Source organism: Petromyzon marinus, chromosome 64 (genome assembly GCF_048934315.1).
Source record: "Petromyzon marinus isolate PM22_M1 ecotype Great Lakes invasive population chromosome 64, UKy_Petmar_22M1.pri1.0, whole genome shotgun sequence".
NCBI classification, from domain to species: domain Eukaryota; kingdom Metazoa; phylum Chordata; class Hyperoartia; order Petromyzontiformes; family Petromyzontidae; genus Petromyzon; species Petromyzon marinus.
In genome coordinates, this window is record NC_133730.1 from 13,238,538 (window position 1) to 13,248,469 (window position 9,932).

A 9,932-nucleotide genomic window follows, 5' to 3' on the forward strand; every position below is an offset into this window, starting at 1 on the left:
CTCGGATGGCGACCCTGCCTGGGAAGGTGCACACAAACTCCTCACAGAGTGAGCACCACAATGTTGTCCTTACAACACACAGTGGTCTCGCTTTTCTTTCATATCCACGAGCACAGCAACATCCAGCAACACATATCTCCTCACATTGTGCCCAGGACTGCTTTAAATAAATATTTTAAATAAACTTTCCCGCCAAAGAATGTAATTGAGGCGTGTGTGGGTATCGATGTGGAACTTGTGATTACATTGCTAAGAGCCGAAACACAAGGCACCCACCACCCCACACATCCTACTACTGCTGCTGTTGTTGCTGCCTTGTGAAGTCTATGATGATGATGATGAGCAGCAGCAGCAGCGAGATAATGAGGAGGTTGAATGTGATGATGATAATGTGGAGTAGAGTCAGGGGGGTTATGCCCAAAGTTTTCTGACCTCACCTCCCCACCACCGCCACGTCCCAACTCTGAACATCCACACATCATCATCATCATCGACCAGCAATGACCAACAGCAGCTCACAGCCCATTAAATACACCACCAGTAGGACAATTGTATGGAGGAGTCCAAACAAACATCTAAAACTAACAAAATAACAATTGCCACCGAGAACTGTTTCACGTAACTCGTGCACTCAAAGTCCTCAGACAATTGCAGTTATATTTCGATTAAAAGCTTTCGTGACTGCAAGGATTCATCTTCTTTGGTTCTTTCGGTAAAGTCACGTAGAATGAGAATAAAATAATAAATTGATAAAATAAAATAACACAATAATATTCTCACGACGTTTCGGCCACAACACAAGCGGCCTTCATCAGGTGAAGGGACGAGACTGTCTGGTAGGACAGCGCTGGAGTGAAAAAAGCCACGTTCAGATCACGACCTTTAAGCTGTGTCAGAAGAAACAAAGCGCCTTGACAAAGGAATTAGCATATAATTTAGCATTGAAATGGCCGAGTGATTAGCTTGTGACTGGTCACAGAAATGGCTATGTTAAAGTTAAAGCATATACATTCGCAGAGGCACCCCTTGACAAAGGAATTAGCATAGAATTTAGCATTGAAATAGCTAAGTTAAAGCATATACATCCGCAGAGGCACCCCTTGACAAAGGAATTAGCATAGAATTTAGCATTGAAATAGCTGAGTGATTAGCTTGTAACTGGTCACAGAAATAGCTATGTTTAAAGTCAGAGCATACACATTCACCGAGGCACCTAGTACAAATCAAACAAAAGAATTTAGCATTGAAATAACTAGGCGAATTTAGCATTGAAATAACTGAGTGATTAGCTAGTGACTGGTCACAGAAATGGCTATGTTGAAGTCAAGGTCTACACATCTGAGCTATTCACAGTAACTGGGTATACAATACAATGTATAATGAATACTATATAGTGAACCAATAAAAAACTAAAATAGAAATTACCTTAATGTTATCAATAAACTCTATATTCTCCAATCAGCTAAGCTACCAACAATAAGTCGTTATATATCACAATGCTCGTCCAAGGTCGGAACAGAGGAGGGGGAGAGAGACAGCTGCGAGGTGCTATTATACTCCATGTTGTAAACCATACCATTAACCGTGGTGTGATAGGTATTAAGAGTCAATGCTGGTGAAAGAGCTGCGGTCTGAAGGTCATCGTAAAATACAATTAATTAAGAACGGAAATGGTTTAAAACATTTTTCCAATGGTTACTAAGCCAGAATCCATCTTCTCGGTTGAAATTGTCTCTGTGCTTGTATATGTGAATGGCCTCATGAACGAATCTCTCATGGCAGCCGGTTGGTTTGCAAAGAACCTCCGTCTTGGAGAAGTCAATGTCATGTGAGCCCACTGAATTATAACAGTGATCTGCCACGGCAGAGGAGTTCGTCCTACCGTGTTTCAAGTCTGCTTTATGTTCACGGATGCGGTCCGAGATATGTCGTTTGGTTTATCCAATGTAGCTACTACCGCAGAGGCACTTTAGTTTGTAAACGCCCGGGTACTGTATGTCTGGAACAGCATCTTTTACAGATGGAACTAGATCACGGATTTTATGTATTGTGTTGAATCGGACCTGGATCTTGTGTTTATTCAGGATTTTGGAGATCTTTTTAGTGACCCCTGCAATGTAGGGTAAGGTGATGGTTTTGAGTGGCTCCACAAGAGAATCCTTCTTCATGACTGGAATGATGGCTTTGCAGATTGTGTAGTCGAAGTAACCATTAGCCCTGAGAGCCTGGTGTACGTGCTTGAGTTCACTGGTAATGTGTTCCTGGTCGGAAATGCATTGGGCTCTATGGTATAGAGTCTTGATGAGGGAGTTCTTCTGGGATGGATGGTGGTGGGAATCCGGTTTCAAGTAAGCATCTGTATGGGTGGCTTTCCTGTAGACAGAGTGGCTCATTGAACCATCATGTCTCCTTTTAATTAAGACATCCAAAAAGGGTAGTTTGCCATCTTTTTCGACCTCCATGGTAAATCTGATGGCTGGGTGTATGGAATTCATGTGGTCACGGAATTGGTCTAGAGCAGGCTGGCCATGTGGCCAGATGACAATGGTGTCATAAGGTCGGGCGTAGAGTGGCAGTCTGGATGGCGTCAAATTTTTCCATGAATACGTTGGCTACAATCGGAGATAGGGGGGAGCCCATTGGGGTGCCCTCAGTTTGTTTGTAGAAAGTTCCATTCCAGGTGAAGTATGTGTTGGTTAAGCAATGTCTCACCAGGGGGGGTACATCAAATTTGATGGGGGCTCACATGACATCTCGCTGCTGCTGCTGCTGCTCATCATCATAGACTTCACAAGGCAGCAACAACAGCAGCAGTAGTAGGATGTGTGTGGTGGTGGGTGCCTTGTGTTTCGGCTCTTAGCAATGTGATCACAAGTTCCACATCGATACTCACACACGCCTCAATTTCATTTTTTGGCGGGAAAGTTTATTTAAAATATTTATTTAAAGCAGTCCTGGGCACAATGTGAGGAGATATGTGTTGCTGGATGTTGCTGTGCTCGTGGATATGAAAGAAAAGCGAGACCACTGTGTGTTGTAAGGACAACATTGTGGTGCTCACTCTGTGAGGAGTTTGTGTGCACCTTCCCAGGCAGGGTCGCCATCCGAGCCCCGTGGTCTCATCGCGGCCTACCTAAGTATTGCTTCCTGCGTGTCTGCCGCATTATTACCGCTGATTTAAGTTGTTGTCGCTGTCCAGCTCATTATATGACCGCTCCATCTTCGTGAACCAGCGTGTTGGGACGCTAATTCACTACTTTGAAGGAACAAACGCGTGTTGTAGGATGTGGCAGTGCATTTGTCTGCGTGGTTGTTGATACTGCGAAGGGGCAGTGGTGGCTGCTGAAGTGCGACTTCTGGAGCTTCTTCCTCCTCCTCCACACATTATTTTAAGTACACCACAGTACTTACAATAATTATTAGTCCATCTGTGGGTTGTATGAATGTCTCCTAACGCCGTGTTGGTCACAGGAAGTATTTGACTATACTTCACCATTCCTGGTGGGTGAGGGCTGGGGAAAGCCCTCCGATTCTATCCACCACACGGGGAATGTTAACAACACGCACTGCGCTTCTGGTCAAATAACTCGCACGGCATGGCAAGGCCCTCATCCAGCAGTGGATGGACCAGGGCTGCCCACGCTGCCTGCGTTGTGTTTGTGAGCGAGGGTGTGGGGAGCGGTGGCGCAGCGGTTAGCGCTACGCTGCGCTACGAACCCGGCGACCCGAGTTCGATTCCCGCTCACGGCCACCAACACCGGTGACGATTATCTGAACAGGTCTTGGGCCTCCCCTAGGTCGACTCGGCCTCAAATGAGTACCTGGTTTCGGTGTGTAAACATCGCCAATGGGGGAGACAAAGGCGGCCGGGCGTGGTGCTGGCCACCCACCCCCTCGTGTGCCGTGCCGGCCTTCGTAGGTGCTCGCTAACAGCACTTGCCCCTACAGTCTATTAAGGGTTCACTGGGGATCTTTGTTTTTGTTTGTTAGTCTGTGAGTCTGTGTGAGTGAGTTACTTTGTGAGTTAATGTGAGTTACTCCGAGTCTGTGAGTGTGTTACCCGGTGAGACTGAGTTGAGTGGGAGTGACTGTGAGTTACTGTGTAAGTCTGTGAGTGTGTGAGTTACTCTGAGTCTGTGTGAGTGAGTGAGTCTCCGAGTGTCAGAGTGAGTGACTATGTGAGTCTCTGAGTGAGTGACTCCGTGTGTCTCTGTGGCTCTGTGAGTCTGTGTGAGTGAGTTACTTTGTGAGTTCATGTGAGTTACTCCGAGTCTGTGTGAGTGAGTTACTTTGTGAGTTCATGTGAGTTACTCCGAGTCTGTGAGTGTGTTACCCGGTGAGACTGAGTTCAGTGGCAGTGACTGTGAGTTACTGTGTAAGTCTGTGAGTGTATGAGTGAGTGACTTTGTGAGTCTCTGAGTGTGAGTGTGCGTCTCTGAGTGTGGCTCTGTGAGTCTGTGGTTCTGAGTCTGAGTGTGCGTCTCTGAGTGAGTGACTGTGAGTCCCTGAGTGTGGCTCTGAGTCTGTGAGTGTGGCTCTGTGAGTCTGTGGCTCTGCGTCTCTGAGTGAGTGACTCTGAGTCTCTGAGTGAGTGACTTTGCGAGTCTCTGAGTGTGGCTCTGATTCTCTGAGTGAGTGACTTTGTGAGTCTCTGAGTGAGTGACTGGATCTCTGAGTGTGGCTCTGTGAGTGCGTGCGAGTCTCTGAGTGAGTGGCTGTGAGTCCCTGAGTGAGTGACTGAGTGTGACTCTGTGAGTCTCTGAGTGCGTGTTACTCTGCGAGTCTGTGTGTGTCAGAATTAGTCTGTGAGTGTGAGTCTGTGTATGAGTTACTCTGTGAGTCTGTGTGAGTGAGTCTGTGAGTGAGTCTGTGGGTCTCCTTGAGTGAGTGTAAGTCTGTGTGAGTGACTGTGATTCTCTGAGTGACTCAGTGAGTCTCTTGAGTGTGGCTCTGTGAGTCTGAGTGAGTGACTGTGAGTCTCTTGAGTGTGGCTGTGAGTCTCTTGAGTGTGGCTCTGTGATTTTGAGTGAGTGACTCTGTGAGTCTCTTGAGTGTGGCTCTGTGAGTCTGAGTGAGTGACTGTGAGTCTCTTGAGTGTGGCTGTGAGTCTCTTGAGTGTGGCTCTGTGAGTCTGAGTGAGTGACTGTGAGTCTCTTGAGTGTGGCTGTGAGTCTCTGAGTGTGGCTCTGTGAGTCTGAGTGAGTGACTCGTCATCACCATCGTCATCAACATCATCATCACCGTCGTCATCATCTTCATCACCACCTCCATTACCCAGGTGCCATGGGGTCGACACGCTGAGATGGGATGGGTGGCCAGCACCACGCCTGGCCGCCTTTGTCTCCTCCCATTCACCGAACCTGGATACTCATTTTAAGGCAGAATAGACCTGGGATGGGACCGAGATTGGTTCAGATACTCGTCACCGATGTTGGCCGTGAGTGGGAATAGAACTCGGGTCGCCGGATCCCGTCGCACGGTGCGCTAACCACTTCGGCACCGCTCCCCATGTAATCCTCACTTCAAGCACACACCTCATCACCGACACAGCTTCCACATCGTCATATCCACCACTCCTCCCCCAGACCCATCGCTTACAACACTCTCACCCCTTCCCTCTCCACAATGCCGATGCACCTCACACTCCCCACACCTCCCATGCTCCCACCAGCAGCTTCCACTCCCGATGACGCCTCCTCACAATACCCCTTCACTCCCTCCCATCGGACCGCCGTTCTCAAACTATAACTTTTAAACTAAACTATATTTTGATTTAAAGCTTTCGTGAATGCAGGGATTCATATTCTTGGATCTTTCGGTAAAGTCACGTAGAAGGGAAACAATAAAATAATAAAAATATAAAACAATAAAATTCTCACGACGTTTCGACTGCAACACAAGCAATCATCATCACCTGATGATGATCATCATCACCTGATGATTGCTTGTGTTGCAGTCGAAACGTCGTTAGAATTTTATTATTTTATATTTTTATTATTTTATTGTTTCCCTTCTATGCGACTTTACCGAAAGAACCAAGAATACAAACTATATTTTTTATTTTACCAGTTTGAGGCCCCACTGAGCTATGGAGCTATTTTTCAGAAGCAACCTGGCTATCACAAATGTTATCTTCAACGAAGTGGCTTATCCCGTGGAAATTTATAGAGGCCAAATACTCTAAACGCGTGATGTTTATTCTAAATGTAGTGAGAGAGACATGCAACCTCAAAATATACAGCAGGCGACAGGGTCCGGATTGAATCCACGGCCTCCTGCGTACCAGGCGAGGTAGTTAACATATTGCCACTGTGGAGCCCTGTGGTCACGTGAGGCCTACCACTTCTGAATGGCTTGTGATGCATATTTGAACATTACTGCAAGCGTCTTAGCCTCATTCATTAGTCAGGTATTCGAAGGGAATATTGTCATTTGGTAACGCTATTTCAAATATCGCTCATTAAACGTTCAATTTTAATGCAATGCAATTGAGGGACTTTGTGGAGTCTTGTCGTGGTCTGGAGCTGTGGTTGTTGTGTTGCTACCTTGCCCAAGCTTGCATTGGTTGACAAATTGGCAGGAATGTATGTACTTTGTATTTTTAGCAATTTGCTTACATTTTCTCCATCTTGCCTCTCATCGGTTTTGGAAATAGCTCGCTGACCCTCCCCTACTGGACATATGTGAAAAAGATCTTCATAGCTCATCGGATTCCTCCAGGATATAAAATAGATTCTGATTCTGATTAATCAGTGGCGCTGCGAACAATCTATTCCCTCTATTGCTGCGGGAATCTGCATCCACACATGATCAAGCACCCCTTGTAATGCAATACACTTGGTTCCTTTGTCATAGACATGTAATTCTGCAAATGCGCAGAAATGTCTACCGTATGCGACTTACTCCAGACAAGGTTAGACTATTAAACGTGACCTGTTGTGACACGTCTAATGTGTATTGTGTGGTCGTTATCACAGAAAGATGCATCTGGTAATGTCCTAATGGACCAAAAATAGTAAAAAGGAGGCTGGGTCTGTGTTGTTCAGAGTGACCACCATATACAGACTCTTGTACGTACAAACGAGTTCGGTTCCATAGGTCTGTTCGTAAGTCGATTTGTTCGTGAGTCCAACTTTACTCCCGTCGATTTCAAACACGTTTTACGACTTGTACACTAAACACGGGGAATGGCTTTAACAGTTGCCTCTGGTTCTTCACGTTCTGCAGATGTAGATGCCACCATCACCACCTATTGTGCGGTGGTTGAACTTGCGACTCTCGGTCCGAACAGGAAACTGGACATACGGACAGGTTTGATCATATCTCTGAAAGTTCGTAAGTCGAATGTTCGTAAGTAGAGGAGTCCCTGTGTAGTGGCATAGAATCGTAATGTAACAGCATAGCGCCTGCTGCTGGCAGGGAAAGTGATCTGAGGCTTACGGCCCTGACGTCAGCAGGCCAGGTTATACACAAGAGGGGGATCTAGGGAAAGGTCGCAGAAGGGGCACTGAATTCATAATGATACAATAATTCAGAAACACTGTACAAGTGTACAGCACGTCAGATCATTACATGGCCTAACCCTGGTTGGAAACACCGTGGGAGTGAAGAAGAAGATTGATTAATAATCATTATTTACATTTGTAAGGTGCATTTATCCGTATGCCACCAGACTTAACTTGGAGTGTCTAAATTCTCTTTGCCCACCAGAATGAATAGACCTCATCTTTCCCACCCCTGCAGACTTGGTATTAAAGTAGATACATGCTAATGTTTACAAAGTAACGGGCTCTTGACCAATTTCATTTCCACATAAATCAATCATTTGGAAATAGGCCCCACTATACCCCACCGACTACAGCACTCTAATCTTGCCTCCTCGTTTTGCCTCTTCCACCTGCCTCATGCTCGTCAGCACCGCCTTTCGTGCAGCCATGCGGGTGTGAGGTCATCATCACGAGAGGCCGTGCACTTCATCGTTCGCACGCGGCGGAGGAACCACTGAAGTCAAACGTTTACTTACGTGCGGTTTAGTGGGGTCATTTCTGAGCGAACTCGGTTTTAGAAGTGTTTATCGTTGAATGTTGAAGGGTTTGGGTTAGTTTTCGGGTTACCACCTTTTCCACTATGGAGATCAAACCCAGACCTATGTTTCAGTCTGTCTAGGTCTGTCAACAACCATGCAGTAGTAAAGTTCAGCACAGTACCGGTACCAGATCTCGGTACAAATTAATTAATGCCACCCAAACACAGATGCCAATTCACAGACTGTCTCGGCTGGACCGGGACAGGAGGTAACCCAAGGGTAGTGGGAGGATAACCGCTTTGTGAGCTATTTGTAAGTAATGCGTTTAGAGTATTTGGCTACTATAAATTTCAACGTGATAAGCCACTTCGTTAAGCTATAATTTGTGGCCAGGTCGCTTCTGAGAAAGAGCTATATAGCTCTCAATGGGCCTTACCTGGTAAATAAAAAATAGTTTACTTTAATGGTATACATACTTGAATTTTACTGCGGATGTTTTAAAACATTTCCTGTCTAACTGTCAACTTTGTTTGAATTTCAGTGGGAGAAGATGCTTCTCACACAGACGTTAAAGCAGGTACCAGAGTCCACCTGAAGCTACTGCAGTGTGCGCCTCATATAGGATTTCATCCATTACTGTTGGTGCGATGGTTTGGATTTTCAAGTTGAAATCTAGTTAATTTAATTTTTACCCAGGCGACAACTCAATTGTCAAGGGTAGTCCTGTTTGGAAGAGGCATCCTTGTCTCTTGAGTTCCACATCTTGGAGAGGATGTGATTAGTCAGCATCGATGCCATTTTAGTTGGTGTCACGCATCATGCGTGCATTCTTAAATTACTGACGCTGACTGAAGACTGAAGATGCAAGTGTGCCATCTGACAATGATAGTTATGAAGCCATTTTTTGCCATTGCCAATCTTCCTTTGTGCTCTGTCAGATTCTGGGATAACACGGCCTTGGTGAAGTCCCCTGGACTTGTGTAATTTCTGTATCAATTATTTTTGTTTCATTTTGAAATCTCTGCTCCACTTCCTTCAATTGCATCCATCTGCACCTCCGATTAGCACGGCTGGCTGACGTACGGCGCGAAAGAGGTTCAACGCACATACCTACAAGGAGTGTAAATTCATATGGTGCCAGAAACTCTGCACGAGTTCGTGCCGCGTTCTCCCGATGTTGCCGTCGATGTTTGTCCAGCGACAAGCCATTCGTTGCCACGCGCGAACCTGTCTCACCTCCACAATCACAGGGCCGAGTGTGTGACGTGTCCGGCAAGCCGTGTGATGTGTCTGCGGATGATAATCTTCAGCAGAGGCCTGTGCCTTCTCCCACAGACGCCGCGCAACTGACGCCGCTCCCAGCGCCGCCGACCTCTGCTTCCCCGGCCACGGCCACGGGGAGTTCCTCTCCTCTGCTGGACACCCCGTGTGCTGGACCTGCTGCTCCACCACACTTGCCTGCCCACTACACAGGCACAAAGAGGTACGGGCAGAACTAATGCATAAATGCTTTCAACATAAGTTGGAGAGAGCTGAGCCTTTCTAGGAATTCGGCAATGCTTTCCCACATGTGACTGCTCCCGATATATGACTCGAGAGCATGTAGGTTTTGCTTGCAGGCCACACACACACACATGAATGATGTGTTTGGTATTATCTCATGGAAAATAATAAGTTGCACAAGGGCCAGGATCATGCCCCATTCATTCTGAACGATTAAACCAAACTGACCCACGTTCACACACGAGAGCAGAGAGGTTGGCTGCAGGGTGACGCACACGAAGAACGCGTCACTGTGAAAGAGTTAGAAGGTTCCCCTTCGTACCTTCTTACTCTCCCTCCCACCCCCCTTCGTCCGGTCAGGTCATTTTGAAGTGTCGTCGTCGTCACGCGAGGACGTGGACCG

General features: G+C 46.6%; 1 long non-coding RNA gene across 1 annotated transcript; it reads left to right on the forward strand.

The window, feature by feature from the left end:
* Nucleotides 1–2,467: 2,467 nt before the first annotated feature.
* LOC142906357 (uncharacterized) lies at nucleotides 2,468–9,503 on the forward strand. The gene is made up of 3 exons (XR_012930204.1): nucleotides 2,468–3,137; nucleotides 8,568–8,603; nucleotides 9,362–9,503. It is a non-coding gene; the product is annotated as an uncharacterized LOC142906357 (long non-coding RNA).
* Nucleotides 9,504–9,932: the final 429 nt, after the last annotated feature.